The 9614-nt window shown below is 41.4% G+C and overlaps 1 pseudogene; it reads right to left on the bottom strand.

Annotated features, from left to right (window-relative positions):
- Nucleotides 1-9614, bottom strand: part of LOC120882501 — a 56403-nt pseudogene that overhangs the window by 1638 nt on the left and 45151 nt on the right.

Genomic DNA, 9614 nt, shown 5'->3' with positions numbered 1-9614 from the left:
TGTCAATTAAATTCTGCTCCTCTCAACAGTCAGGCTGTTCTGTAGATTAAAAATAATTCAGTTTTGCCTGAAACCCTTAGGAATAACCTAACGTCTTAGCCCATAGTGAAACAAAAGCTCAGAATTGAGAAATCAAGGAAGCCCAGAACTATCCTGGATATTTGTACATATTCAGGGTCAGTGATGGACTAGTATAAAACCAAATACACTGGTTTTAACTAGACTGGGACATATTGCTAAGAAAATCACCAGTTACATCAGCATGTCTAATTCCGTGCAGGTCAACCATTCATCTCTGACTAGGGCAGTTTCGTCAAGCTTTTGGGCTGAGGGCATGCACGTGGGCGTCGCTGACTGCTACTGGCAGGCCTGAGGCATTGACAAGAGCCAAGACCAAACTGAAGGGAAGAAGTGCTTGTGGTAGGAGATCACCAACAAATTCATGAGATGTGAGCCGTCAGTTCAACCAGTGGCCCAGACAGCAGGGCGATGACTCTGTTAGAGCAATGGGATGAGTAAGAATAAATACAGGGAGCAGGTCACGCTGGAAGTACAGGAAGAACTGGAATAGCATATTCGTGTGGGAATCGTGTCAGAAGCCAGGATATTGCAAGTAGATATAATCTATTGACTCAACCCAAGAAACATGTCAAACTCACGTGGGGCATTGTGGCATGGAGCAACAGTACAACTACCCACACACACAGCACTTACCCACAGATGCACACGCTTCTAGCCCCACATGGCTGTTCTATATTTTTCCATTTCATTATCACTTCCTAACATGCTTCACAATTAACTTAACCATGTTCTCTCTCTCGCTCCCTACAGAATGGAAGGTACTGAGGTAGACAGGTTTGTATGTTTTGTTTATTGATGTATGCATATACAACAGTGTCTGGAGCATGATAGGCTCGCAAGAACTATTTGCTGACTAAGTGATTTTTAAGAAATGAGTATGGGAACTCATTCCAGAGCGCCTTAGTGAAGGGTCAAAACACCCTGAGCTCAATATGATGCATTATTTATGAACTGCTATTTCTATCGTCATGTGGACTCCACTTTTAAGTATACGTTCTTGGGACTTCCCTGGCAGTCCAGTGGTTAAGACTCCTCGCTTCCCCTGCAGGGGGCACAGGGTTCGATCCTTGGTGGGGAAACTCTGCATGCTGCTTGGCATGGCCAAAAGAGGAAAAAAAAAAAGTACAAGTTCTCTCTGTCTGCTGCTTTTTAGACAAATAGAACGGAGACCCATCAACGTGAGCTGAGGAAAGGGGAGAGCAACAGGAAAGGGGTTCAGAGGATACTGAAGGGTGAGGGGATGATATATTCTGTAGGGCCCTGTTGTCCATTGTAAGGATTTTGGCTTTGAGTCCAAGCGAGGTGGGATGCCATTGGAAAGTTTTGAGGAGTAGAGTGACTTGATCTGACACATATTTGAACAGAATCTCTTGAGATGCTGTGTGAAAAATAAACTAGAGGGGTAAAAAGGCCAAGGCTGGAAGGCCAGTGAAGAGACTACTACAATAATCCAAAACATAGATGATGATGGCTTGGAATTGAGTGGTAGCACCAGAGGTTTTGAGAACTGGTCAGATGGAGGGCATCTTTTGAAGGTATAGCCAATGGGATTCCTTGATGGATTGGATATGGTGTTTGATAGAAGGAGAAGGAATCAAGGAAGATGATAGTGTTTTTGCCCTGAGCAAAGGGAAGAAGGGAAATATCATTTTATTGAGACAGGAAAAACTTGGTTGTTGAATGATTGAGGATGTTGAAAAAAATACTTTGGGGGTTTTCATGCATTTTCAGATCATGTTTTTTCCTTCACTGAGGCAGGATGGTAGTGGTGGTGGATACTAATCATTTCACTGTTGATTGTGTAAGTCAACAAAGCTGTGAGTAGGGTTTTGAGGGGTTGATTTATGTATCAAGGAAGGAATAGATTTTATTATAGCAGATTAATGAGCCCATTAAGATGAGTTCATTTAGTGTTTTACTATGAAATTCACCAAAAGAAATGAAGTAGTTTTGGTGCTATTGGTCATCTTAAATTCACTGATACCAGTAAACTGTAAATTAAATATATGTATGCATACAAGGTAGAAACCACTAGCAAAAGCAAGATCAGAGTGACAAGAAGCCACACTATGTTAAACTGAAAACGCTACAGGCACATAACTCTGAAGTTACACTACTTTCTGCAAGTGAAATCTTAAGGAGTGCGTTACTGATTTCACTTTTGTGGAAAATCTGTACAAACTCGGTATGGTTAATATTATGGCATTTGTTAAGAAAAATAAAAAATGAGGGACACAGTCATCTCCTTTAATCCAGAACTCCACTTCTACTAATTTCTCCTGAGGTGATATTAAGAACATGCACAAAGATTTACCTCCCAGAGTGTTTCTCAGGGCTTTTGTTGTAATAAAAATTGGAGACCATTTAAACAGCTAAATCTAGAGTATTTGAATAAATGATGCACATTCATTCAGTGGAATACTATACAGCCAGTTCAAAGAATACTGTCAAAGTGCACATATTAGTACACAAAAATCTGCCTGACATATTGAGTGGAAAAACAAGTTAGAAAACAGAATTACATATGACCCCATCTGAAGACTTGTGCAGTTAATCTATTTTGAACAGAAAAATTCTGCAAGCGGATACCACAAAATGGTAACTGGCCATCACTGGTGGGATTATGGACAGTTTCTATGCTTATCTCTATTTTCTAAAATAAATCTGTGCTGCATTTATAATAAAAACATACAAATGCATGGAACAACAGTGATTATATTAGACAGAGATATTTCATGCTTTAAAAAGATACACAAGTCTTGTTTTCCCTGGAGACACACCCTTGTTCATGAATCACAGGATAAACCTTTAACTGCATATTATTACTGGCACTCCCTGGCTACAGTATTTCTGACTGCTGCTGCTGCTGTGTCGCTTCAGTCGTGTCCGACTCTGTCTGACCCAATAGACGGCAGCCCACCAGGCTCCCCGGTCCCTGGGATTCTCCAGGCAAGAACACTGGAGTGGGCTTCCATTGCCTTCTCCAATGCATGAAAGTGAAAATTGAAAGTGAAGTCGCTCAGTTGTGTCCAACTCTTCGGGACTCCCTGGACTGCAGCCTACCAGGCTCCTCCGTCCATGGGATTTTCAAGGCAAAAGTACTGGAGTGGGGTGCCATTGCCTTCTCCGAATTCTGATTGAGATTAGTATAAGTAATGAGGCGCCAAATTCAGGGCTCTCACAAAAAGCCCTTCCAATGTGAGAAACGTGGCTAAAGTTCATAAGATGACTTTCGGTGTTTTAGCAATTAAAGTAATTATTTAAGCAAATAACAATTAGCATGAATTCTCAGAGAACCTTGTGTGCTTTTTCATTAGCTATACAAAAAAAAAAAAAGCAGGGTGTGTGTGTGGGGTGGGGGGTAGATTTGGAAGGAAACTCCCAATAGAAATGAGAGAGCAGAGAGCCAGTATCTTTAATTTTCTCACCTTTTTCTCCATCTGGCCAGGCAAATAATGCAGAAATGGCCAACAGTAGATTACGCTGGGTGATCGAGGGCAGAAGCAACGTGGATAATTGAAATCCACTGATAATCCAGAAACCCAGTTTTACCAAATAGTTGCAACCACCTCGTGGACAGAACCCTTCAGTAGAGCTGCTAATGAGAAGCATAATTGAATGGTCTGAGTTCATCTGCTTTCTGTTATCCTTTGCAGGTGCTAATGAGCAGTGAGGTGGGCAAAAGGCTGCCAGCCAAAGGGAGTGGTAGAAGCAAAAGCAAGACATGGATAACACCAGAAACTGGATAATCAGCCCCAAAATGGGTGAGTGGACTACAGTGAGGATCAGCTATTAATTACCTGCTTAACCAAATTCCACAAAGATATATGTCATGAAAACAAGTCTTCATATTAAGGGTTTTCATGTATGCAGACTCTATCTTGGCTGACATGATTTGTCATATAGTCTTAGAAATTCTCTATACTGCAGAGATTTTCCTGGACAGCAATGATAGGCTATTTACTGTCAGAGCACAGCTAATCAACTGCAGGCTCCTCTGCTAAATATGGCCAACAGACTGCTTATGAGTCAGGACTCTGGCAGACAGCCCTTCTTTTGGACCAATGGGAACGTGATTGACTCTCTCCCATGCCTTTCTGGGAGACGGTATAAGCATTGCTGGTATCCTCATCCTTTTGTTTTTATTATTCCTCCAAATTCATGCTTTAGTAAACAGCCTTTTGAAAGTACTGTTATGGTGAACATTTTGTGGTTTATGGTAAGCATTTGGTTTTCAAGAATTGTTGAAAATAAATGTTTCTAGAGTGCAGTTATTGTCAAGTATTACACAATAAACTCTAATATTTGTAACTAAAACTCTATCATGTTTGATTAGCAATTAAGCTCTCAAATAGTTATGAAAGTAATTTTCTTTCATAAGGCTGTACTTTAGGACAAATTACTTGATACAGTCACTAATATTCAGAGCTTCTCAACTATATCTACATATGATTATGAATGTAGCTCTTTGAGGTGGTAGCAAAACTGATTTCCATTTTTGGCAGTAGCTGGGAAAAAGTACACTATAAACTATCTGATATTTATAAATAAAACTGTAACTGCACATGAATATTTATTATGTTTTCTAGAGCAATTGTGAGAGTAATCTCCATTTATAAGACTTTTTTGAGTAAGTGAGATTTGTAATCATTTTCGTATCAACTGTTCTTTCTTGATGCTGTCCTATGATAGTGTGTCCCTTTGCCCATATTGTGAGTGAAAGGGCAAATGAACTAGTTTTATATAATGTGAATTGTTTAAGTCACTTGAATATTCTCAATTTGTTCAGTTGATTTCAGTCACTGGGTCACATCCGACTCTTTGTGACCCCATGGACTACAACACTCCAGGCCTTCCTGTCCATCGCCAACCCCCAGAGCTTCCTCAAACTCATGTCCATCAAGTCAGTGATGCCATTCAACCATCTCATCCTCTGTCATCCTCTTCTCATGCTGCCTTGAATCTTTCCCAGCATCAGGGTCTTTTCCAGTGAGTCAGTTCTTCGCCTCAGGTGGCCAAAATATTGGAGCTTCAGCTTCAGCATCAGTCCTTCCAACGAATATTCAGGACTGATTTCCTTTTGGATTCAATGGTTTGCTCTCTTTGCTTTCCAAGGGACTCTCAAGAGTCTTCTCCAACACCACAGTTCAAAAGCATCAATTCTTCAGCACTCAGCTGAGTGGTCCACCTTTATTTATGATCCAACTCTCACATCCATACATGACTATTGGGTAAAACATACCTTTGACTAGACGGACCTTTGTCAGCAAAGCAACGTCTCCCCTTTTTAATATGCTATCTACACTAGTCAGAGCTTTTCTTCCAAGGAGTAAGCATCTGTGTTGTTTGATTTCATGGCTGCAGTCACCATCTGCAGTGATTTTGGAGCCCCAGAAAACAAAGTCTGTCACTGTTTCCATTGTTTCCCCATCTGTTTGTCATGAAGTGATGGGACCTGATGCCATGATCTTCGTTTTGTGAACGTTGAGTTTTAAGCCAGCTTTTTCACTCTCCTATTTAACTTTCATGAAGAGGCTCTTTAGTTCCTCTTTTGCTTTCTGCCATAAGGATGGTGTCACCTGCATATCTGAGGTTATTCCTATTTCTTCCAGCAATCTTGATTCCAGCTTTTGCTTCGTCCAGCCCGGCATTTCACATGATGTACTCTGCATATAAGCTAAATAAGCAGGGTGACAATATACAGCCTTGACGTACTCCTTTCCCGATTTGGAACCAGTCCGTTGTTGCATGTCCGGTTCTAACTGTTGCTTCTTGACGTGCATACTGATTTCTCAGGAGGCAGGTCAGGTGGTCTGGTATTCCCATCTCTTGAAAAATTTTCCACAGTTTGTTGTGAGCCACACAGTCAGAGGCTTTGGCATAGTCAATAAAGCAGAAGTAGATATTTTTCTGGAACTCTCTTGCTTTTTGTATGACCAACAGATGTTGGCAATTTGATCTCTGTTTCCTCTGCCTTTTCTAAATCCAGCTTGAACATCTGGAAGTTCTCAGTTCACATACTGTTGAAGCCTCTCTTGGAGAATTTTGAGCATTAATTTGCTAGAGTGTGAGACGAGTACAACTGTGCGGTAGTTTGAAGATTCTTTGGCATTGCCTTTCTTTGAGATTGGAATGAAAATGGACCTTTTCCAGTCCTGTGGCCACTGCTGAGTTTTCCAAATGTGCTGACATATTTGGTGCAGCACTTTAGCAGCAGCATCTTTTAGGATTTGGCATACCTCAGCTGGAATTCCATCATCTCCACTAGCTTTGTTCATAGTGATGATCCTAAAGCCCACTTGACTTCACACTCCATGATGTCTGGCTCTAAGTGAGTTATCACACCAACATGGTTTTCTGAGTCATTAAGGTCTTATGTGTATAGTTCTTCTGTGTATTCTTTCCACCTCTTCTTACTATCTTCTACTTCTGTTAGGTCCATTACCATTTCCTGTCCCTTACTGTGCCCATCTTTGCATGAAATGTTCCCCTGATGTCTCTAATTTTCTTGAAGAGATCTCTAGTCTTTTCCATTCTATTGCTTTCCTCTTTTTCTTTGCACTGATCACTGAGGGAGGCTTTCTCATCTATCCTTGCTATTCTTTGGAACTCTGCATTCAGATGGGTATATCTTTCCTTTCGTCCTTTGTCTTTAGCTTCTCTTCTTTTCTCAGCTGTTTGTAAGGCCTCCTCAGACAACCATTTTTCCTTTCACATTTCCTGTTCTTGGGGATGGTCTTGATCCCTGCCTCCTGTCCAATGTCACGAATCTCCATGTATAGTGGTTTTCCCGACTTTCTTCAATTTCAGTCAGCATTTGACAATAAGGAGTTCATGATCTGAGCCACAGTCAGCTCCTGGCCTTATTTTTGCTTCTTGTTTTGTATAGAGCTTCTCCATCTTTGGCCACAAAGAACATAACCAATCTGATTTTGGTATTGACCATCTGGTGATGTCCATGTGTAGAGTCGTCTCTTGTGTTGTTGGAAGAGGGTGATTGCTATGACCAGTGCATTCACTTGGCAAAACTCTGTTAGCCCTTGCCCTGCTTCATTTTGAACTCCAAGGCCATACATGCCTGTTAGTTCAGGTGTCTCTTGGCTTCCTACTTTTGCGTTCTAGTCCCTTATGATGGAAAGGACATCATTTTTGAGTAGGTCTTCATAGAATCGTTCAACTTCAGCTTCTTTGGCATTAGTGGTTGGGGTATAGACTTGGATTACTGTGATATTGAAAGGTTTGCCTTGGAAACGAACAGAAATCATTCTGTCATTTTTGAGATTGCACCCAAGTACTACAATTTGGACTCTTTTGTTGACTATGAGGGCTATACCACTTTTTCTAAGGCATTCTTGCCCAGAGTAGTAGATATAATGGCCATCTGAATTAACTTCACCCATTACAGTCCACTTTAGTTCACCGATTCCTAAAATGTCGATGTTCAATCTTGCCATCTCCTGCTTGATCACTTCCAATTTACCTTGGTTCATGGACCTAACATTCCACGTTCCTATGCAATATTTTTTCTGTACAGCATCGGACTTTACTTCCATCGCCTGTCACATCCACAACTGGGTGTTGTTTTCACTTTGGCTCCGTCTCTTCCTCCTTTCTGGAGTTATTTCTCCAGTCTTCTCCAGTAGCATATAGGGCACCTACCAAGCTGGGGAGTTCATCTTTCAGCGTCATATCTTTTTCCTTTTCGTACTGTTCGGGGCTCTCAATGCCAGAATACTGAAGTGGTTTGCCAGGGTCTTCTCCAGTGGACCACGTTTTGTACGAACTTTCCACTATGACCCATCCGTCTTGGGTGGCCCTACACGGCATGGCTCACAGTTACATGGAGTTAGACAAGCTGTGGTCCATGTGAGCAGTTTGGCCAGGTTTCTGTGACTCTGGGTTTCATGATGTCTCCCCTATCATGGAGAAGGATAAGAGGCTTATGGAAGCTTCCCAGTGGGAGAGACTTAATGTGAGGAAACTTGCAGTCTTGCACTGATGGGTGGTGCCATGCTCATTAAATCTTTAATCCTATTTTCTGTTGATGGGATGATGGGAGTAAATAATTTTCAACTCAGTTTCAAATAAATATTTATCAAATTCTACCTAACTGAGAAAAACATTCCCCAAATTTCCACTTTAGCAAACATTTGGGTAAACTCTAGCCCAATTTACTCCCATGAAAAACAATGGTATGAGTAGATGAATTGTAAGATTTATTCATCTTAAAGACTTGCTCTGTGCCTGATCTGACAGTAAGTGCTTTATATGTATTGACTCATGTAATACTTTGGGGAGCTGGTACTATGACATCTCTAATTTATTATAGATGAGACACTAAGATTAAGTAATTTGTCAGAATTCACCTAGAGCTCTTAAGTGGCAGGGCTCAGATTTAAATCCAAGTAGTTGACCTCTGGAGTCAAGCTTTGTAATTCTCCATGCTGTATAGTTCCGTTTAGATTTCTGTGGCCTAACATACGCAGCCCGAGTATGACAACTTTTAGGTACTGCAGGACCATCTTCCAACTTTCTCTCTGTTCACTTGGCAAGTGTCTGGCTCAGAAGGTAAAAAAATCTGCCCACAATGCGGAAGACCCAGGTTCGATCCCAGGGTTCGGAAGATCCCCTGAAGAAGGGAAAGGCTACCCATTCCAGAATTCGTGGGGATTCCCTAGTGGCTCAGATGGTAAAGAACCTGCCTGCAATGCAAGAGGCCCAGGTTTGATACCCAGGTCATGGAAGATCCCCTGGAGAAGGGAAAGGCAACCCACTCCAGTATTCTTGCCTGGAGAATTCCATGGGCAGAGAAGCCAGGCAGTTCATGGGGTCGCAGAGAGTCAGATACGACCGAGTAACTAACGGTGCATTCAAAAGGGCCACAGAAATTCTATCTAGTACGTAGATTTCGAATTTATATTCACATGTTTTTTCAATTTGATCTCTTCTACAGTTAAACATCCCTGTCCTTTATTTTTAAAATCCTCACTATTTGAAGCCTTCAGTTCCCCCATGGACATGGGTTTCTGTTAAGCAAGCAAACAAACAAACAATAAGGAGTTAACTATAATACATTGTGTTTGCAAAGCACTTTCACACGCTTGCTCTCATTTGGTTCTCTCAAGTTCATTTGTTATTTTTCATTGTCAAACACTACTCACGTGTAGCAGGAGTCCTCCAGTGAGAGGCTAAGTTGTAGAGGTACCCACTGTGGGTGGAAGCGTGTCCAGGCATATCTAGATGCCCAGGAGGGCAGACTCACCAAAGCTTTACTTAAGTGAGGGCTTAAGGACTCTGATATGAGCTATAATAACTAGGTAAGTTGAAATGAACATCTGCCCCTAAGCAAGAATACCCCTCCCTGAGGTTTGGGAGAATAAGAACCCTCCTATGAATAAAAATTCGGTTTGGTAAATGGGAAAGAACCAACTCTGAGGGGAGTTATTATTGAGGTAAACTGCTTTGATCAGAAAAATAAATGGTTTGTGTTAGAGAGGAAGGAGTGGTTGAGTAAAAGTCTTGTGGGTCTGTGC

Source organism: Oryx dammah, unplaced genomic scaffold (genome assembly GCF_014754425.2).
Source record: "Oryx dammah isolate SB20612 unplaced genomic scaffold, SCBI_Odam_1.1 HiC_scaffold_23, whole genome shotgun sequence".
Taxonomy (NCBI): Eukaryota; Metazoa; Chordata; class Mammalia; order Artiodactyla; family Bovidae; genus Oryx; species Oryx dammah.
The sequence above is the reverse complement of the archived record's forward strand: the minus strand, read 5'-3'. Positions and strand labels throughout refer to the sequence as shown.